The sequence below is a fragment of the Aythya fuligula genome, chromosome 2, assembly GCF_009819795.1.
Source record: "Aythya fuligula isolate bAytFul2 chromosome 2, bAytFul2.pri, whole genome shotgun sequence".
NCBI lineage: Eukaryota > Metazoa > Chordata > Aves > Anseriformes > Anatidae > Aythya > Aythya fuligula.
In genome coordinates this window covers 108,305,243-108,328,579 of record NC_045560.1, presented here as the reverse complement: position 1 = coordinate 108,328,579, position 23,337 = coordinate 108,305,243, and the positions used below count along the sequence as shown (strand labels likewise).

General features: G+C 36.0%; 1 protein-coding gene across 3 annotated transcripts in view; it reads right to left on the bottom strand.

Annotated features, from left to right (window-relative positions):
• DLGAP1 (DLG associated protein 1) overlaps positions 1–23,337 on the bottom strand; it is a 412,639-nt gene that overhangs the window by 249,638 nt on the left and 139,664 nt on the right. For all 3 annotated transcript variants that reach the window (XM_032181814.1, XM_032181816.1, XM_032181815.1), the window contains exon 2: positions 7,387–7,497. The gene's annotated coding sequence lies outside the window, so the exon portion shown is untranslated. The remainder of the gene's footprint in view (positions 1–7,386; positions 7,498–23,337) is intronic.

Sequence of the window (23,337 nt, the reverse complement as noted above, 5' to 3'; positions counted from 1 at the left end):
AATTCACCCAGAATATTTAAGTAACTCACCCTTCTCCTTAACACTTCACCAACCTTTGAACTATTTCCGGACTTTACTTGTAATGTCTTTAAACTAAAAGGTATTTATATTGGATGTTAGGAAGACATTCTTTACTCAGAGGGTGGTGAGGCACTGGAACAGGTTGCCCAGAGAAGCTGTGGATGCCCCATCTCTGAAGGTGTTCAAGACCAGGTTGCATGGGGCTTTGAGCAACCTGGTCCAGTGGAAGTTGTCCATGCCCATGTCCATGTCCATGCCCATGTCCATGGCAGGGAGGTTAAAATTACATGATCTTCCTATCCAAACCATTATATGATTCTATGATTTTGGTGATTTCTTATTATCTTCCACACCTTGAAATTATCCTTTTATTCCAGGATTAGTAAGATCTGAATTTTAGTTGTAAGTTCCTAGCCAGTTCTTAACAGCTAAGTGCAAATTTAATTGTTTTGATTTTATAAAACTGAAATATTTCTTATCTCTTTTAAAATAAATCCAGTATGATGAATATTTGTAAAAAACTGCTCAGTAAATTCATGCTTTTAGAGTGAAGAAAATTCAGAAATATGTGCTTAGTAAATTCATGCTTTAAAAGCAGTCAATTGAGAAATACATGATTACACTTTTTTTTTTTTTTTTTTTTTTTTTTTCTTGATGAAGGATACTTTGTTAAGAATATATATATATATATTTTTTTCCATTTGATCTTGAGAACCTAGTCACCTCAGCCAGCCATGATTGTGGTGTCTCTTGAGCATTCAAGTCCTAAACACGACAATTTTTTGTGCTGTCCTTACCATGACCCACTGCTATCTTGCCCTTTCCCATATTGTTAGTCAGTTTTAAAAGTGTGCCTGCAGTACCTAAAAAGAAGGTAAAAGAGCTGGCAGAAAAGGGTAACAAAAGATGAGTAGAATCTATATGATAGAAAGAATACTGAATGCAGAAACTGTTTAAAATAATAACCACATGACTGTAGTGGGTTTATGTGGCAAGGTTTTGGTAGCAGGGAGCCATAGGGGTGGTTTCTGTGAGAAAGATCTAGAAGCTGCCCCATGTTTGGGAAGGGCCCCATTGTTTTCCAGATCCGAGCCAATAAGCGATGTTGTTTTGCGCCTCTGTGAGAGCATATTTAAGACAGGGAAAAAACGCTGCGCCACACAGCAGCCGGGAGAGTCAAGGGAGTGAGAGAACAGCCTTGCACCAAGGTCAGTGTAGAAGGAGGGGGAGAGGTGTTCCAGGCGCCGGAGCAGAAGTCCCCTGCGGCCTGTGGTGAGGACCATGGTGAAGCAGGATGTCCCCCTGCAGCCCATGGAGTACCATGGTGGAGCAGGGTTCCACGCTGCAGCCCGTGGAGGAGACCATGGTGGAGCAGGTGGCCCTGCACCAATGGAGGCTGCCGCCTGTGGAAGACCCCTGCCGGAGCAGATTCCGGGCCGGACCTGTAGCCCGTGGAGAGGAGCCCACGCAGGAGCAGGTGACCCGGCAGGAGCTGCTGCCCGTAGGGGAGCCAGGTTGGAGCAGTTTTCTCCTAAGGGATGGACCCCGTGGTACGGACCCATATCTGGAGCAGTTCTGGAAGAGCTGCTGCCTGTGGGAAGCCCACGCCGGATCAGTTCATCAGGGACTGCATCCCGTGGGTGGGACCCCACAGCACAGGGGACAAGAGTGACCGAGAAGGAGCGGCAGAGAAGAAGTGCTGTAGACTGACCATAACCCCCATTCCCCGTTCCCCTGCGCCGCTCGGGGGGAGGAGGTGGAAGAGAGTGGATGGGGGGGGAAGGTGTTTTTTTTTTTTTTTTTTCCCTTTGTTTTCTCACTTCTCTCACTTGTTAGTTGTAGGCAATAAATCTTACTATCTCCTTATGCCGAGTCTGTTTTGCCCGTTACAATAATTATTGCGTGATTTTCTTGTCCTTATCTCAATCCTTGAGCCCTTTTCACATATTTTCTCTCCATTCCTCTTTGAGGAGGGGGAGTGAGAGAGCGGCTGTGGTGGAGCTCGGCTGCCCACTCGAGCAGAACCACGACAATGACAAAGAGAGAGTTTTTTATAAAATAAGTCTTTCAGAACAAAATAAGTCTTTCAGAACAACGTTGTTTTGTACTACCCAATGAGTTGGAAGAGGTTACTTATATGCTTTGGTCAGATTCTCACTATTCAGTAAGGACAAATCTCTTTCCATTTTGCATAGTGCAAGTTACATGCCTGCAACACTGAATCTAAAAGATTATCTGAATCAGATTTTTGCTGATGTTATTGCTTTAGCTGTTAGGATCATAGAAAAATAAAAATTCAGATCACATAAGGACAGATTAGTCAGTGCTGCCTGTGGTCTTTCCAGTGTGAGGATACATGTGGAGGCTGATTCCATCAAACCATTAGGAAGTAGCATGCCTGCTTATGCAAACCTAAGAAAGACATCTCTCCCCCAATCAGTAGTCTAAAAACAGTGGCAGTTCTGTAGAGCAGCTTGTTTCTAACACAGGTGAATCATTTCAGAGATATGATTTTATACCATGGGAGTAAATAGGATTTCCTACTGTGCTCAATTTGAAACTTGTACTGGAAGAGAACGATAAGAATACAATGAATGCTCCCTTTCTCAGAGTTAATGGTGTTATTACTTTTGATTCACCATGCAAGCTTCTTACAGGCATCCAATTCCAATGGTGTGCACTTACAAAAAAAGTCATGCTGGGTGAATTTAAGCACCCATCAAGCTATTGCCATAAACAACTGTGGAAGTAGATGCCTAAGAGAGTATAGAAGAACATAAGTAAGTTGAAAATCTCTTGCATTTCCTGAGCTATGACCTTTTCTTTCAACAATATTGTCACCTAACTCTAATGTCCCTTGGTCTCAGGGCTGCCAGCCAACAATCGTGCACTCACAAACAGGTCTGTTGAGGCAGTGTATTTTACTCTAAGAATAGATAGTCACAAGGAAAGGCATTTTAAAGTTAAAGGGCTGTTTAACATTCCATAGGATTAACATAAAATAAGAAAATGTGTGAAAAATAACAAAGGAGGAGATGGTTAAAGATTTTACCTCACTTCCTTCCCTATCTAGTTATTTTTAACGTCTTCTATGATCTCATACTCATCAAGGTATTGGGGTGGTCTGAGAAGAAAGCAATGTTGCCTTGAAGTTACTTTCTTTGTCCTTTCCTTAGCCTGTTCCACCACATTTATCAACCCAATACTTTTCTCACATTTGAAATAAAAGATTCTGGTTTTGCACCTTGACATAATTTATATTAAAGATTATATTATTCAAAATGTATATAGTACATAGTCATTAATTATTGTTTCTTTACTTATCAATAGAAATGAAACTTGACGCAACATTTTACCCTATATCTCAGCACTGCTTTATCTGACATTTTAAAATATTTTCTCACCCAGTTTTCCCTCATGCTTAATAAAGGATCATGATTTTTCTGTAAGGGCATCATTGTTGTCTTTTCAGCCTTCAAATCTAAGGAGTGTCCAGGTGCAGTCTCAGTATCCACCTCATCCCAAAGATTATGGACATTCCCTGGACTTCTAACTTGCCTCTGGGTGCAAAAATGCATTTGGCTCTTTACAACTAATTTGATAACAGTACTTTTTTATGAAGGCTAAGACTGACTGTGTAACTACTTTGTTTCATAAAGCAAAAAATCCAGAATCTTAATCATTTCATCAGATGTCTCTCATTGTGCACATATTCTTCCTTGGAAGGTTATCTCTATCTTATATATTGATGTTTCAATTTTGCATAAGTAGAGAAGGGAGTAGAATATATACCATGCATTTGCATTTGAAATTTCAAGTTTTATCTAACAGACAATGCAATTCACCTCTCTATCTCATTATTTAAGTTTCTATTCTCTAATTCATAGGGAATTACCATTCAAGTTGTAATGAAAAGTCTTGTCTATACATTTTTTAAAACAAACATACAAGCCATGAGCAGTCATAACTAGCTCCTGAAAACTGATATTTCTTTTCTCCATTACCTTTGCCTCATCTAAGCTTTTCTGCCTTTTTGGTGTACTTTACCTGAGACAGCACTTCTAACTTTTCCCTTCCTGACAACTACCTGTTATTTTCATGCTAGTATTATTAGTAAAATATCTTACCGTTCCTGTTGTACTGCATCCATGACCATAATATCTTTTAACTGGTAATTTTTTCTCAATATCATAGTGAAAAAGGACACATTTTTTCACTATGGAATAATATTTTGAAGAGCCTGAAACTACTGCATGATTAATATCATGCATCCAATACCTTACCTTTCAGTGAGACAGGAAGATCTTAAGATTTACATCTTTCATAATTTTGCTCTGAAGAGGATCAATTATATTCCTTTTATTTAGTCTTATTAAATTTTCTTTTGCATCCCTAACACATTTCATAGAGATTCTCATCTAGGTTTTTCAAAGCTTAATAACCTTCTCCCTGCTGATAAACATATTGCCATTTAATGACATATTTAATTCCCTTCTGCACCTCCTTTTAACAAATTCACAATAAAGTACATCAATGATATATTGTTCTTTCTAATGAATGTGTCAAAATAGTCAAAATAGTTTCTTCAATGACTTAATGCTTTATTTCATATTCCCTTTTTAAGAGATTTGTTATGTCCTTACTTTACATCCTTTTTGCCCCAAGCAATAAGGCTCCTCTCAGGTAAAGGTAAAAAACTGATGGGGAACTCAAAAAAATGGGTGCTTTCCTTGAAAAGCATGTATTCCTCCATGAGACTACTTAGTTTCTCTAATTTTGTCCATTCAGATATTATTTTAATTATTTTATATGAATGTTATATATTTTAAAGTTCTAATAGTGTTTTGGTCACACTCATATTACTATATTCTCCAGTATTTCCCTCAGCTTTCCATTTTTAATAACAAGCAATTAATTCTCCAACATCTCAATACATTTACAATAAAAACCACTTGTTTGTATTCTCTTCCAACTGTATTGTCCCATATATTCTTCTATATTGAAACAATTTTTAATGTCACATCTTCTGCAAATACTCACTAAGAAAATCTCTGTTCTACCCTCCAAGTGGTGGTGTTTTGCTTCTTGCAAGTAATCAGAGGGTTGCTCTATAGTAAGAGCGTGCATGGATGCATGTATGTGTGTATGTGCAACAAAGGTTGCACAAAACTTTATACTAAGCTGAAGGAATGCTATTAATATTCCCTCACACCAGTCCAACACGATCCAGGTATTTTTGTCCCTGGCTTCTTTCATTCTTCATTCTTTATTCTCAAACACCAAAGATTATACTTATACTGTTAGATCTTAAGTACTCAGTCCAAAATTTGGTCAATCAACTGAATAAATGGGCTCTATAAAATGCCTATATAAGGAGTAAATCAATAGGAGTAAATCATGAGTTCTTAATCAGTAAAAACAGAAACTACCAATACTCAGGTGAACTTCAAGTAAAACTATGGGAAAAAAATGCTGTTAGAAAGCAACTGTCATGGTCTGTGTGAACCGACAACCTGTAATCTCGCATTTCCTAATATTCACAAAGATGACCCTATAGCCTTAATAATGTTTTTACTGCATCATTTTTAACTTCCCTGGCCCTTAGAAAAGAAAGATATCCAAATTATGGCACACGTAACAGCCAAAGTCAGTCAAGCAGAGTTGTAAGAAACACTGAACACTGGGAATGTAGGATATTGTTTTGTTCAAACCACAAGGAACTGAGGGGATTTTTTTTTTAAATAATGTACAGTAATTTATATAAATACATGTAAGTAATAAAGAAATTAATTATTCCAGAAAAACAAACAAACAAATTCCTAAGCTAAAAATACAACTTTTCTTTGAGAAAATCACATAATTGCTGACATTATAGCATCAGTTGAATTAAGTTCTATGTTTTTACCAAAGGCCAAACTGAGGCAAAGTTAGGTCAACTGACCTAATTAGTTTAAATAGGCAGAAAATGCCTGCTAGTTCCAGATCCTGTTCTGCAGAGAATATGTGTTATGTTTTCTAACATATATAGACATTAGAAATACATACTTGCATCACAGAAGTACTTATATGATGTATATACCATAGAATCATATATACACATATATATTATGTATAATAAATCATCAAGGTTACAGTGCTATGGCATTGGAAATGCTGCAGTAACATCAGTATTTTCTTCTTTTATAGCAAATTTACTAAAATACAATGTAATTGTTACTACTGGGTAATTATACAATGCATTAATTGTAAAACAAAAAAAGAAAAGTTATTTTAAAGTGAAGTGTTTGTTGAAATGTGTTAATCAAATACAAAACAATGACTAAAGATGATTCCTGAGTGACACAAAAGATGTTCCAGAGATGTAAAATGTTACATTCAATTACTTAAATTTACTGTCCATTTAGGGAAATTTACAAGTTCAGGTACAGTATTATACCTAACTAATCCTGTTTTACCCATAACATATTTATAATTAAATATGCATAATAATATTAGTACATTAAATTCCTTAATACTAAATTATAAATAGATGAAAATAGCAGAGTTATAAGAGTTACTTTTATAGTTATACTAAATTATAAGTAGTATGACTATCAGTTTAAAAAGAAATAGAAATTAAAATACTCTCTTTGCTTCTAGTGTATCTATGTTAAAGTTTGTTGTATGGTAATAGAGAAACAGGATATAGAGCAGTTGATTTCACTTTATCTTCATTTAGTTAGTTTTGTGAAACAGCTATTGCTTACTATATTTCACTACTTTGCTACTATTCAGTAGGTGCCCAAGAAGCTAGAGTTGCTGGCAGTCTGCTTAGCTTCAATATGTCTACCGGGTCAGTAAGGTCCAGTTCTGCTGCAGGTTTTAGTGTTAAAAAAAAAAAAAAAAAAAAAAAAAAAAGTTTCCCTAGGTTGTGTTTCTTCCGAGATGCTTCAGTTCCCCATAAATGCTCTTTCCTTATACTCCTCCAGGCCAAATCAATCCCCTCTCTCATACTCTCTAAACTCACTCAACAGCTCATACATCTAGCCCTATTGGGCTCTACTCAGCCTTCAAGTCTATATGTTCAATTTTTCTGTTCATGTCAGACTCATGAAAATAGTTCACAAAAGTAACGCAACATTCAGGCATTTGATATTAACACTGTGTGCAACATGAAGGAATAAGTACAAAGATGGGCTATCACTTATATACTTTTCTAAGCGAAAATAGCAAACTATCAGTCTGCCTTCATGTCCATTAAAGCAGTTCATAATTTGCAGTCATTTGGCTTCCTGTCTGTTGCAAGAAAATCTGGAGAAAAATGAATAAAAGAGATGCAGAGACAGATCAAGGAGAACGATCAGAGAGTAAGAAGAAAGGACTCACCTCTTTTAGTCAGTTTTCCATTTTAGTTTGTTTCAATAGTTAAAGAGGGAAGAGATTTTTTGCACACTCTTTAATTCAGATGTCAGTTTCAATATTTGATGCTTGACTGTTCTGAAATATAATCAAAGTGCAGCAGTTAAAACTACTAGCCTGAAACAAGATAAAATTGTTAACATGGCAAGCAGCTACATATTCATTAAAAATCACAGCAGTGCTGAAAGGCTTTTATATCAGTGCTCCGTGGCAAAATTTTTACATGGTACCAACCCTCCTTGCAACACAAAAAGCACACAAAAAAAGGAATATTTATAATGTATAATGCTGCATTTGTGGTGCCACCTCACATTTTGCTTTCCTTGCACTTTGAACACTTTGTTGACTCTTCCACAGAAAAAGACAAGTCTAGTTACATGTGTTTGCCCCAGAAAATGTGACTTTCTGTAAGCATGCTTCTCCCCTGACCTCTTCCTTCTACAGACTTTTCTTATGCTACAAAAGCACCAAGGAATCCTATTGCCTCTGTCTGGAAAAGCAACAGAGAATGGTGACCAAACAATCAGCAGGCTGCAGCTGTATACATGGTACTGCCCTGCAAGCATCCTATGGGTGGCTGACAAAACTGTAACGGTAAGTCACTGCACTTAAAAATATATTACTATTTTAAATTATATAAATAGAGAATATTTATTTCCAAGCCATTTTCTTTCTTTGGTAAGGAAATTGATATAAGTATCTTTCCCTTCTTAGTTCTCCAGTACTACTCATTGAGACTAACAGAAATAAATGGCTTTCCTCTGTGCTTTGTATTTGAGTTTTATGAGTCATATCACTATTCCAAATTTTCTCATTCCTTTAGGGTCTACCTATCTTATTATTTTCTGTTTGTTCGTTTCTTCTGCTCCTTTCTCTCTTTCTCTCTTTCTCTTTTTCTTTCTTTCTCTTTTTCTTTCTCTCTTTCTTTCTTTCTCTCTTTCTTTCTTTCTCTCTTTCTTTCTTTCTCTCTTTCTTTCTTTCTCTCTTTCTTTCTTTCTCTCTTTCTTTCTTTCTTTCTTTCTTTCATGTGAACAATTCATAAGTACAAGGCAGAATAAGCACAAACAACTTTTCTTGTAAATGCAGTGAAAAGCACCAATCTTAGTAAAAGTAAAATAAAAGTAAAAAAAAAAAAAAAAGTAAAAGTAAAATAAAAGAGAGAAAAGGAGAAAAAATGCATTACTAAGTGTGGCATTGACACGACTATGCTGAAATGTGATGAATACAACAACTTATTCAACATATCAAAAGCTACTAGTTATTTTACACTCTTGATGCTCTTGATGCTCATTCAAAACATCTGTAAACACAATTCAATTTGGTCTGTACACAGACCAAAGCTCACCACTGCACACTGCTTGCTAGAAAAACAAGTAAAAATTTTCAGAGTAAAAATAACCTGCAAATATTATAAACTCAAATATTATAAAGCCAGAAAAGATCAACCTGATCAGAAACTGTGATATCCCACTTCCCACAGTCCAGAAAGTTTTCTTAAGTTAACTCATGTGAAATCATAGAATCAAAGAGTGGTTTGGGTTGGAAGTGATTTTAAAGATCATCTTGTTCCAACCCCCCTCCCATGGACAAGGATGGACCCACTAGATCAGGTTGCCCAGGGATGCACACCATAGAAAAACATCAAGCTTTAATTGAAGGTTTTCCAAATAATCACTAAGAGGACAGGATAAGCAACCTCTATACAAAAGATAGGTTTATTCCTAGGGATATATTAATCTCAAAAGCAGTAAATGATGATGAAGGCTGCAACCTGGCTTTTGCTGCTTTTTTGCTGCTTTTATTTACCATAACACCCATTTCCAAGATGAACTAATTCCTGATGCTGGTTCAGTATCTCTGAAATTTACGTCTGAATAGAAACACGTTCCATCAATGATAACACATTCTACATAACTGGCTTTGGGGGAAGCCAATACCTTGAGATATATAACCATTTTCTGTACGTTTCTTTATAATTCTAAAGCTAACTTTCACAGAATCACAGAATCACAGAATTGTCTAGGTTGGAAGAGACCTCAAGATCATTGAGTTCAACCTCTGACCTAACACTAACACGTCCTCCACTAAACCATATCGCTAAGAAAACTTTCTAGTTAACTCTGGCAAGTCTGCCTTTAAGCCGTTTTTCTTTCTATGCTGTGCAGGTTTGCATGTTAGAAGGGGAAGAAAAATATGTTTAAAGCAGGAAAATGTGATGGTAAAAGCAGAAAGCGTGGCAGTGGTATAAAAAGAGAGGTAGATAACCAGAAGTTACTTTTAAATCACTTCAGAAATACACTGATTTCCAGTTGACAGAATATCTTTTGGGAGAGGGCTTTAATTTGACTATGTTATTGACTACATCATAACTATTTTAGATTTTCCTTGAGAGTATAAAATTGACAGAGTATATTTAATTGTAACAAATAAACTGGATTGATTTTTCCATAAAAGGTCCCCTAAGGGAGCTTTCTAAGATAGACCTCTAAAGAATCAAATCAGTCAGGTGTTTATGCAGTGCCTTCTGTTGTAAGGACTCCTCTGAACCCATTGAAACTCCTGTGTTTGAAGGTTTTTGCTTGAGAATCTTGATGAAACTGGATCAAATGGATTTTTCTTGTCTGACAACATTCTCTTGGGTTAAGTGAAATTTTAACTTGCCAGATATGTTTAGTGTTGATAGAAAGAATGAAGCCAAGAAATGTAAAGGAATCACCTGCATTACACAGGTGTTATCCATACTGTAAGCTGCTGCCTAACCTGTAAAAGAAGGGGCAAAATGTAAGAAGTTTCTGCAAATATACATGTATTCTAAATATATGATACAGTTTTCAGACATGGTCATGGATTACTTTATTTCTGTACTACATGTGGCACTATCCAAGTCTACAGCCCAAGTTTAATCAATATTGCTTTAATAGTTTAAAACTGCTGAATTCTTCATCTCACTTGCTATTGATCCTTCTTATTTGTGTAAGCTCATGCATGCTAGTCTTCCCTACCCATGTTCCCAATTGCTTTCTTTTTAAATCAAAAATAAATCAGAAAAGTTGCACAGAAGAGCAAGATGATGGAAGGTACAGAGTGACGCCTGCACAAGGGACAAACAAGTAAGGTAAGACTGTTCAGGCTGCTCAGGGAACTATTCAGCAAGGTTCCCTGGGAAACTGCTTTTGAAGGCATTGGCGTCCATCGGTGCTGGTCAGTCTTTAAGCACTGCCTCCTAAAAGCACAAGATCAGGCAATTCCAAAATATCAGAAGTCAGGCAGGCAGGGAAGAAGGCCAGCCTGGCTGACCAGGGATCTTCTACTGGAGCTTAGGCAAAAAAAGGAAGCGTATGACTGCTGGAAGAAGGGTCAGGTGATGAGGAAGGAATACAGGTATGCTGTTCGTTTTTGTAGGGAGAAAATTTGTGTGGCCAAAGCCCAACTAGAGTTGAAGCTGGCCATGTCTGTGGGAGACAATAAAAAAGACTTTTTTTAGATATGTGAACAGAAAAAGGAGGACCAAAGAAAAAATAGGTTTGCTACTTGATGGGAAAGGACTCCTCACATGAAATGACATAGGCAAAGCAGAGACATTTAATGCCTTCTTCACCTCTGTCTTCAACACTGATGATGGGGTTCAGGACCCAGGGTGCCCTGAGCTGGAAGACCATGATGGTGGGAATGATAAACTCCCAACCTACCCTAAACGTGTGTGAAATTTGCTGCTCTGTCTGGATCCATACAAGTCCATGGATCTGGAAGGGGTTCATCCCAGGGTGCTTAAAGAGCTGACTGATGCCATTGTGGGCCCTCTCTCAATTATTTTTCAATGATATTGTGAATCTGGAGAGGCCCCAGTAGACTGGAAGCTGGCAAACGTTGTGCCAATTTTCAAGAAGGGTAAGAAAGTAGACCCTAGCAATTACAGGCCTGTCAGTCTCACATCAGTGCCTGGTAAAATTATGAAGAAGATGATTCTTGAAGTTATTGAAGTGCACCTGGGGGACAATGCGGTCATTGGTCCCAGACAACATGGGTTAATGAGGGGTAGATTCTGCCTAATAAATTTGATTTCTTTTTATGATAAGATCATCCGTCTAGTCAATCAAGGGAAACCAGCTGATGTAATCTTTTTGGACTTCAGCAAGGCTTTTGACATAGTTTCTCACAGGATCCTACTGGACAAAATGTCCAGCATGCAACTTAACAAAAACATCATATGATGGGTGAGCTGACGGGCTGGGCTCAAAGGGTAGTGGTAAACGGGGCCACATCTGGCTGGCAGATGGTCACTTGTGGGGTCCCTCAAGGCTCCATTTTAGGCCAAAGTCCCCTTCAATGTTTTTATAAATGATTTGAATGTAGGACTAGGAAGGTATTCTGAGAAAATTTGCCAACGACACCAAACTTGGAGGAGTTGTGAACTCGGATGAGGGTGGAAAGGCCTTGCAGAGAGACCTGGACAGATTGGAGAGCTGGGCGATCACCAACCGCATGAAGTTTAGCAAGTGTTGGGTCCTGCACCTGGGGTGAGGTAACCCTGGCTTTACATACAGACTGGGCAATGAGATGCTGGAGAGCAGCCCCACAGAGAGGGATCTGGGGGTTGTGGTTGACAGCAAGTTGAATGTGAGCCAGCAGTGTGCCCTGGCAGCCAGGAGGGTCAGCCGTATCCTGGGATGCATCAAGCACGGCATTGTTAGTTGGTCAAGGGAGGTGATTGTCCCACCTCTACTCTGCGCTGGTGCAGCCTCACCTCAAGTACTGTGTACCACACAGTATATATATATACTGTTGCATGGGATTGTTATGACCCAAGTGCAGCACCTGGCACTTAGCCTGTGAATGCTGTGATGAGACTCAACCTATCAATCCAGCCTGTACAGATCCCTCTGCTGTGCCTTCCTACCTTCAAGTAGATCAAAACTGCTGCCTAACTTGAAATCATCTGCAAAGTTATAGAGGCTGCACTCAATCCCCTCATCCAGATTACTGATAAAAAAGGTAAACAAAACTGGCCCCAAAATGGAGCCCTGGGGGACACAACAGGTGACTAGCCCCCAACTGGATTGAACTCTATTCACTATGACTTTTTAAGCCTAGACATACAGTCATTTCTTCACTGAGAACTGTATATATGTCCAATCCATGTGCAGCCAGGTTCTTCAGGAGAATTTTGTTGGAAACTACTAAAACTTTTAGTAAAATTCAGGTAGAAAATATCTATGGCCATTACCTCATCTGCTAAGTGGATCTTGTCATAGAAGGAGACCAGGTTAGTCTGAAGGCAGGACATGCCCTTCATATATGCATACTGATGTTTAACAGAAGTGCAGAAGTTCAAACTGTAGGCTATCTGATCAGTGCTGACTTTTTATTTATTTATTTATTTTTAATAAGGGGACATAATGAATTGACTTTTCACTCAACTCAGGATTGGCCTGAAATTTAAAGAATGCAGTCATCACCATAGCAGGAATCAGACTTATCTTAAAACCCTGAGTTTCTGGTTCAATTTCAGCCCACAACAGTGACTCATTTACCTAGCCGTTGTAGACCAGAACATTTGCAAAAAGCAGGTTGACTAAAAACAGGTTTTAGGTGACAAATAATAATTTAACTGCCACTATCTTGTTTTAGCTAGGCTTGGTCAGAAAGACACCTGGAAAAGGACAGAGAAGAACAGCAACAAAGATTAACATGGAGTAGGTATCCAGGAAGGCTGTGGTATCTCCATCCTGGGAGATCCTGAAAGCTCATTTGAGCAAGACACTCAGCAACTTGATCTAATTTTGACACTAGCCCTGCTTGAGAGGGGACTTCAGCTCGATGACCCCCTGTGAATCTTATGCAAACGATTCTGTGATTCTATAATTCTAGGAAACAGTCTCTAATCATTTCTGTACTACTTCTGTGCAGAATATCAATTTACAATGCTACCATTATCGTTAACCTAAATACCAGTGCAAAAATGAAGCTTGGGCCTTCAACTTTTTATCACATAGTAAGCTACTTAGTTTCTTTCCTACATGATGGATCTTTATATTCCTAGGTTTCTGCTGTCATGAACTATTTTTAATTAACAAGGATATACTGTAAAGGAGATAAACCAATTTTTTATTTTTTACCTGTTTTTTTTTGTTGCCTTTTTTTTTTTTTTTTCAATTCTGTTATTTTTATTAAGTAATCCACACTGACAGAATGACAGTGTTGCTAGCAATTTTTCTACAAGAAAGATCAGGATACCAACTCATTGTAACAGCCTAAATCTGTTCCATTACAAATATGTACTTAAAGGAGCTTTACATATAGTGCACCTTTTCAGTGAGGGTACCAAATGGCAGATAATCTCAGATGTTTGGTGGAGGTCTGTTTCACAGCATAATTTACTACATATTAAGGCACTAGCAAGTAGCATCAACATTTTGTTGTTGTTGTTGTTTATTTTATTTTATTTTTTATTTTTAAATGCTGGGCAGGAACCTCATATATTTGCCACCCAAATTATAGCAAAATAGCAATAATTAAAGAAACAGGGACTGCATAATAGCTACTGGCAAATGAACTTCTAAATTTTTAATTAGAACCATTACTACCAGTGTGGTAGTAATGGGAATACCATAAAGCTTAAAAATGAACACAGAACACAGCCTTCTTCTTATAAAGCCAAGACTGCAATATTACATGCACTTATTCCACCTCATTTGTAAAATTAACAGTCTCCCTTAGACAATTAAAAATCATGCTGAGTACTGAGCCACAGTAAATTACAAATATAATTAAGTAAATAATATGAAAGCCCAGCTCCCTACTTAAGTACACTGCCAATTCAGCTAATTCAAGCACAGCAAATATTAATGCAATACTTCAATGTCTACAGCTCAGCTACTGATGTGCAGTAATAATAATGCATCGAGATTTTGTCTGTAGTCAGAGCAAACTACTTATCTTCCTCAAGACAACTGGAGCACTGAGTTACCAATAAGTTGCTCTTATCTTCTGTCATCCTACTGCATTTAACCTGGTTATATTTGCTACCAATTACACACACACACTCTTCTGATTATACTTCACTCTAAACTGAAGAGAAGACAACCTACAGCTATTTAACAACAAAGGATTAAAATCAATGCCGATTAAAGGGCTCTTCAAAGAGTGAATTTTAATTATGCTCCTTTAGGAAGTCAATAGACAATCACTACTGGCATCCACTTGTTTCTGCATCCAAAGTAGAAATGATTCATATCCTGAGAAAACCTCCTGATTTCAGTAGCTAGCACACCAGTGATAAACATTTAAAAATTCTGAATCACTGATAACTTCAGATAAATGCTATGCAAGAAATGAAACTTGTCTAAAATTATGCTGACAGCACATGTCACTTGCCAGTAATGTACGCTAGTGCTGATATGCACTGCTATCTGTTTACAAGCTCACAGAGAAAGGATTAAATACAATTTAATTCATTCAAACTTAGAGATGTATTTGTACCACTATATAGCAGCATATGAATGGCAGACATTTCACTGTCTCACAGCAGTTGTATTATTCTCATCCCAACCTCATAAATATTAATTGTTTTTGAAACTGATTTATAAGTCTGTACATGACAAAGGAAAAATCCCAAGCACAGGCTTTCCCTCAACATCCATTCACAGGAGGAATAAAATATTCTCTATGAAATGTTCCTGCATCAGCATCAGTGGGAAGTTCTGTAATCTCTTCTAGATGGAGGTAAATGGTTTTAATTTGCTCTTCAGTGTAAGTGAAAGAATTAGTTATATACAGCCTTAATATTTTCAAAACTCTTTTGCAATGAGTAGTGGCTTCCACAGCTGTTCACCCAAGAATGTCCTACTCTGAGATTTTCCAGAATGCGTGCGTGAGTTATTTGGCTCAAAAGTAGGAGGATGTATAAAACAGAGGCAAATTAAAAAAAAAAATAAAATACATTCTTCTGTATCAGAACACCCTCGTACTGATATCTATGTATCTATGTATTTTAAACAGGAATAGATACAAAGCAGAAAACTAACAACTGTCCAAAAGGGATGAGAGAAAGATAAAAATCTGAGAGCAACAGGTGAGAGACCTAGGAAAGAAAGGCCATACACAACATGAATGGTTATGGTCACTCCTAATAGTTGCTGTATTACTTGTGTGGAGAAGTCCTTGCACAGCCTTCTTCACAGCTGGTAGACACCAGGACTTCCTGCAAGGTGAAACTCTCACCACACAGTTCATACAGAGGATGAGCAGCTAACCCCAACTGCCATGCAAAAATATCAATAAAGTACAAGAGATGTCCACACCTAACAGCTAGGCATGTGGCACACTTTCAATAGGATCCCATTTGCAACTGTGCTAATGGCATAAGCAGCAGAAGAAAAAATACATAAAATATCCTCATGAAATTTGTACAACACATTAGCAGTCAAGCTCAGTCAGCCTGTTTCTTGCTCCCAAGGAAGGAAGCAACAGACAGAAATTTTAGGACATAGTCATTTAATATGAAATAATTTAAGAAACAATGTATGGAGACCAACCTGTCCGTCACCCCTTAACATTTTATGTATTTTTTTATATACATATAAACACTACATATACATATTCACACTACATACATGTATGTGATGGCAGTCTCCTCCTTGCACCTGCAGAGTCGAATGAAATGTTACAAAGAGCAAGTACATTTTTTTTCTTCCATATACTGCTTCACACTTTATGCAATTTCTGCCTAAAACATCTATAATAGAAGTGCTTCTAACATAATTCTGCCAATTTAAAAAAACCTGGTGTACCTCAAATGACATTCTCACTAATGTATAATGCTTTTTACCAAATTATACCGGTCTCCATATTCCTCAAAACTACATCAGGTCACTCTTACTTCTGGGAACATGCATATAAGGAAATGGAAATATGCTTGAGGCACTGAAAGAATTATCGTGTTTTAAAACCACTCTAAGTTTTCTGCCCTCTCTTCTTCAAAATAATATAAGACAGGCACGAGAAAAACAACCAACCAACCACCACCAACAACAACACACAAAACAGGAAATAAACACCATGGTGTATTTTTTTTTTTTTCATAGTACAAAATGAAAACTATGCAGCTTCATAATACAACTTCCAGAATATGAATTTTAAAAGTGTCCATCTTATGAAGTTCTGTCTGAAGTCCTACACATTGCTTTCTCTGACAAACTCACATCAATTCAAACCCATCTATTTGACAGCTGACATTTGGGAGAATTATTTTAAACTTTCCATTAAATCTAGTTTTTGACATATTATCAATATGTAACTTACATCATCTGTGATGTTGGTGTAATTTTCACTTTTTTTTTTTTTTTTTTTTTTTTTAATTCCAGAAATTCAATTGTGTGTGGAACTACAGGCTTCAGAAATCATTTAATGAAATGACAGTAAGTAAGGCAACACAGATTTTGAAGCGAATACATAATCCAACTTCTACACATGGAAATGTAAAGTTACAGCAAAATAACACGACTAAAAAGTATTTAGAACAGTATACTGAATTTAATTTAAATTGTTACGCTGCAAGTAAAGATGTATGCCATATTAAGAGGTATTTAATATAATCTATCCATATACTGCTTATATATAATATATATGCAACATATATATATATAGTGCAACATATAAACCTGTTTGATTATTGAAGCTTCATACAAAAAGTTAGTATCTATTTTTAATATCAATAGGCATTTATTGCACCAATATAACTGTGCTTGAACACTTCTGAAGATATAACCATAGACTACACAAGACTGCTCTGTATTATTTCCTGTGATGGACTACACCTTTTCTCCTTTATAGTGGAAAATTGTAACCACTGAAATTCTTTTTACTTTGAAATGCCAAAAATCTGTTTTCAGCTTAAGGAGTACACATGATGCATTCAGACAAGTTTTGATACATTAAAAAATTGCATCCAGCTGTTTCAGGAAGAAATTCTCTGTTTCACATTTGTTTGAAAATACACTGTATATTAAATAAATCTACTTCCATAGAACAATTAGAAATCTGCAAATTGGGATACTTTGATAATCTAGTCATAATGTTTCATAAAAGGTTGCATTTATAATAATGTAAGACAGTCAATATAACAGAAAGCCTGTCTACCAAAATATTTCAAAGTATATTTATTTTTCTTCACCTTTCCTGGTAAAAAATGTCTTTTTTTTTTTTTTTTTTTTTTTTTTTTTTTTTTTTTTTTTTAATTTCATCTGTTCCATGTTATTCCATGTCTCCTTTGAGGCCAAAGCTAAACATCAATTTTGGTGTATGATTAAGGCTATCCCTACAAAATGACATGGTTAAGATGTTTGGCTAGGTAATGGTTTTCACATACTATGTGCAGCTTCTTTGCTCAGTTTTTTTGCTCCATTGGCTGTGCTTAATCTCAGTCCTTCAAACTTGTCAAACAGAACTCTGGATATTATACTAGATGATGGTGCGTGTGTGTGTAGAAAAGCCATCAATAGAAAATTCTCTACCTTTCCATCATGCTACAGTGGCTGGTAAAATAAAGAAACTTTACTGCTGCATGAATTCCCGCCCAATGGAACTGTTTTAATTCAAGGCACAGTAGGGATCACATGTTATTTCCTGCACAATTACCCATTCCTTTTAGTAAAGGAGTTTTTTTTCCTTTTATATCAGAGTAAGCCATGTATTTTTTCACCTCACCAAGTTAAGAACAAAAGACACAGACAAGTTCAAACTATGTTGTCAACAGTATTGATTCATAAGTCTGCAAAATAATCTTGTGCCACTGGGATAATTCATGAAAAGTGGTCATATGCAAGTTCCTGATACGTGTATGTAAAAATGAAAAATTATAGTATTCCAGGTTTATCTTTATTAGCTATAAATTATTATTTTTTTTATAACAAAGTTACAGAAAACCTTTGTTAGTAAGGAGCTAGTTTTGTTCACTGTAAAAGAAAGAAATGAAGTTTAAATAATTACCTTGGTAGTTACTGACCTGGTACATTTGAGACAGCAACTATCTTGACAATACTGCTAAGCTGACCATAAAAAATATTTTATTTTTTTTTGTATTAATAGCCAAGACACATAAAGATGATCTTATGGACTCATGAATGTGGTATCTTTTGCATAGGAGTTCACTGCTGGCTTATCTCTGCTCACACTGGTTGCCAATTTTGCCGTTGATTTGAATACGAACATAGGATGAAGTAAAAAGCTTTTTAAAGATCTGACACTGTAATCAGGTTTATTGTATCTCCCTGCACAAGTACCATTTTTCTACATTTTCTTTAAGAAAGTTAAAGAAATCACCTAATCAAGAGAACATTTTTAGACATGTTCTTGATTAGAGACCTCATAACACACCAGTGTACAAGAGGATTTAAGAAGGACAAACGCAGAATACAACTCCTGCAACTGTTGTTTTTGGTTGATTAATTAGTTTGCTAACTGCTTGATTAGCTAGTTTGTGCAGTACTTAGGAATTGTAAAGTGGTAACAAGTGCTAATTAATCATATTACTTATGTAACATTCAACTACAACTGCAAAGTGAGCACAAGTAACAAAATTTTAAATGTGAAAAGCATAATGCTGAAGAAACAAGTCCATATTGCTGGTGGATTTTTTTTTGGAGAAAAACAAACAAAGAAACAAACAAAGACAAAAAAAAAAAAAAAAAAAAAAACAAACAAGAACTGAAAAGCAGTCACAGGTAGCAAACAGTAGGCTGTTGCTGCAGAAAGCAGGCATCACTGTGAGTGACAGAAGCAAGAGATGAGGTGGATGAATGATACCAAAAGTGCTGCCCAACTGCTTATATTAAGGAGAACATATGGTAGAAAAGAAGCAGAACAGCGAGGAGAAATGACAGTTTTATCGAATTGCAAATGAGAGGTAATAATTTCAACATCCACTGTGACAGAATACTTCTCTGTGTTATTATAAGCTCTGCTGGATGCTTAGACCAGCTCATGAACTGGATCGTTTGATGCCACAGCATTTAGTGCAGTAAGGATGGAGGTGTAAAGGTGCTCCTTCTTTCTGATGACCTAATGAACCTGCTCTAACTGGAACAGCGATTTCTGCTGTCAGAATGACTTAGGAGCTGAATGATAAAAGGGAGACGGTATTTATTGCTTTCACGAAGTGAAAAATCATGAATAAATGGATGAAGCAAATGTAACAGAGTACTTATTGATGGTAAAAAAGCAGGAGAAAGGGACTAGTGGTATGAAACATACAGATCTCAGAAAAGATATATCTGCTGCTCTAAGAACAAAGTTAATTTGAGTTCTGTGAAAGGATGAGAAGAAAAAGAAACCTCACATCATTTACGCCCAAAGTCAAACATCAGAAGAAAGAAAGAAAAGGTCTAAAGCATTCTGCTAGTGAAAATAAAACCCTTTTGAAATATCTCTTACATGACTTTCATTGGTAAAGTTATAAAATGAATAATAATGAGAGTTTGAATGTACAGCTAGTTATAGGTATGATAAATGTATTGAAAAAAAAAAAGATGAAAAATCAAATTAACATATTCATCATCATAAGTAAGAACATTCAAACTCTTAAATACTATTATTTCTGCAATACCAAAAGCATTCCATAGAATAATAAAGAAAGTTTTAATAAAACTTGATGAAGAGGTTGATTTCTGTTCCTTATTTTTTGGTTATTTTATTTTCTTTGGTCTGCCAGTATATGTAAAACAGCCTGCAAAGATGATTTAGTAACACATGTACAAAGACGATTTAGTAATCATATATATATAGTTAATGTTGCTTTAAATATAGAGAATATTGAAAAATCTCATGGATGTATACCTTAAAAAATAGAAAAGTTCCAACTATTTTGAAATACGATTGTTAAACTTGTCTAATAATGTATGAAAAGTGCAACAGAATTCATTTGTAATTTTAAATTAATTTGCCCTGACACATTATTAACAATTTTTAATATTTTATTTTACCGATCATGTTCCACTGAGTCTTCTTTTCACTAGTTTTCATTATTCATTATTTATAAAACTCTCTTTAAGATAAAGCACTAAGAAAACCATACATGAACTTTTTAGGTACTCTGAATTTTATGTTGCTTACATTAATAAGGGAAGAGTATCCAGGAATGAGAGTTTTATTATTCTGGGAGGCATTATGACCACCCTTTTTCCCTGGAGAATTTCTTCACAAGAATTCCCTGGGGTGAAATGTAATTCAGAATTTTAGCATAATGGTCATGAAATCTAGGAAAAACAAGTTAAGTAGTTGAAGCCCCTCAATGGAAGTTTCAGGTCCTCAGTGCCAATTGCTGCATTATACTGATCCTATCCTCTTGTGCTCCATTTGTTTCTAAACAAACAGATATTATGACGTTAGCACTGAGAACATGAACTCTGCTGACCATTGCTTGCAATTTTTGGTACTTGTACTATTTTTTGACAAAGACTACATATTCCAAATATGAGGATGACAATAAAATAATGAACATGCAAACCCACAAATAAATTTTGTCCTCTGTCAAGGCACAGTACTGAAATAGGTGCCTAATCTAGTCTCAGGCTGCAAACTGTGGACAAACAATTCATTAGTGGCTATAACATTTCCTTCCTCCCCCCTCAGAGACTACCTCCAGACTTGGGATAGATACATCATGACTTACATTATGCTCAGATAATGGATTTCTGACCAAATGATGAGGCAGGAAAACATATTCTTTCACAAACACTGAAGTTATGACTCCAAGAGCTATTCTTTACTGAGTTTATGCTTATGGTGCATCTAAGCCCCACTGGAGAAAACAGAGCACATGAGTCTTAGCAGACCCTACATGATCATATTTTGAGTGTTTGGAAAATATGCTTCAAGTGGTAGCTCATTCTAGCCTTTACAGAAACGCATCTGAAAATTACTTCCAGAAGGTTACAGACTTTTTGTTTGTTGTATCTCACAACCCTTGCAGAAGATAGCACCAAAAAAAAAAAAAAACTGAAAAATTTCAACTTGGGATGGTCTGAAACCTACTAAATACCCGTTGATATCTCAAAACCAAGTTAGAACACAGATATCCTTGTAGATAAAGGATCTAGAATGTAAAATATTGAACTGGTGTCATATCTGTTTTCAAACCAATTCATAAATGTGTCATTGAATACAGAGAGATGAACTGAAGTGCTATAATTGGCAAATTTCATTTGCAATACTGAAGTGGAAGCTATTAAGACAGTAATCAACAGCTGAAGGAATGATACAAAATAACAAGGAGGATGGTATTTCTTGCTTGTTGCCGTTGCAGATGATGTTGCTTATATCTTCACAAGTTGCTCAGCACAGCAAGCAAATGTGCTCTCTTTGCAAAAAAGTTGACAGAGATATACTCTGCAGTCACAGGTCTCTGATTACAAAAAGGAAAGTATGAAAACTTCTGTTGTGCTCTTATCGAGACTGGGATTACTGTCTTGCTTATTAATGGTATACAAGTGTATCAAGAAGGTTAAAATAGTTTTCTCATGAAATAAATTATGTTATAAAATATAGGAGAAAATATCACAAGTAATATATCAATGCACATCCTTTAAAAAAAAGCAAACCAAACCATATTATGCAAAATAGCATTTGTTGTTTTTTATACATTTAAATACATTTAAAAGCTGATTCTCTGAAGTTTAGTGCAGGGCCCTCAAGTCCTCCTTATCCAACAGAGCACCTGTACAACCTGTATTTATCAAAATCACAGCTATTTTGATGCTACAAAGTATTCCTTTTCACTCTATTTTATCCATCCTTTTATTATTTTAGGTTAGTCACATTCTTGTATACAGATTCACAATACCCTGAACTTGAAATCTGCATATTTGGAAAAACCACATTGCAGCTTTCTGTGTACAAAACCATGTAGATAGTACTCTACTACTGTAGGTAGCACTATAATAATTTTGATATGTCTTTTCTTAGAAGCTTGTATTTTCACAATTTGCAAATATAATTGACAGTATAATTTAACAATGAATCATTTTATTTGAGTACTAATAGCCCCACATGAGGAGGTGATAAGTTCCAGTCTTTCTAACTAAAGAGTTACCAATTCATTCTATCTTTCTTTAACTATCTACAGAGCTATGCAGAACAGAACTGGTTGGCGTGTGTATATATTGATAAGATACGTATTTATATTTGCCGTGTGAGGCAGAAATGATGTTAGGGCTGGGTTTGAGGATGGGGAATTGAATTGCATTTCTTTAAAGATTCTTTTAACAATTGAATTTCTTTAATAATTCTCCATTTTTTTTTTTCCCCTAATACTTAAAACAATAGAACTTTTGGTTGGACTTAGCACATGCTGCAGCAACCTCTGCATTAAATGGCAGCACCACAGGAACATTAGTACTCTGTTTTGGTAGAAATACATGAATGAAACAAACCCCCAATTCACAGTATTTGAATATGAAGGAAGAAATCTAGCTAAGTCAGGGGAGAATGTTTTTGAAGCAGGAAGTGCTTTAATACCAGATGCAAGTGATCTCCCTCAATAGAGCTCACTACTGCAAGACTAAAGAATGGATAAGAGATAGAATTCAGCCAGGGCTGAGTCATAGTGGTAGGAATATTTTTTACATATTTCAGTTCAATTTTATTTTCTTGGCCAAAGGATTGCTCTTGGTAGTTTTTATTTATTTATTTATTTATTTATTTATTTTTTTGATAATGATATATGTGTGTTTCTGATCAAAATAAATTTCACTTAAAAAGGTAAAGAAAAATTATTTTTTTTTATGCAAAATCAATACTTCAGAGTCTATTTTTCAAAATATTTTTTCAGCATTTCTTAGGTAGTTCTGAGAAAGAATATCTTCCTTCAACTTTTTAAACTCCATGGAGTGTAATGAATGCCCAACATGAACAGAAGACGGTTTA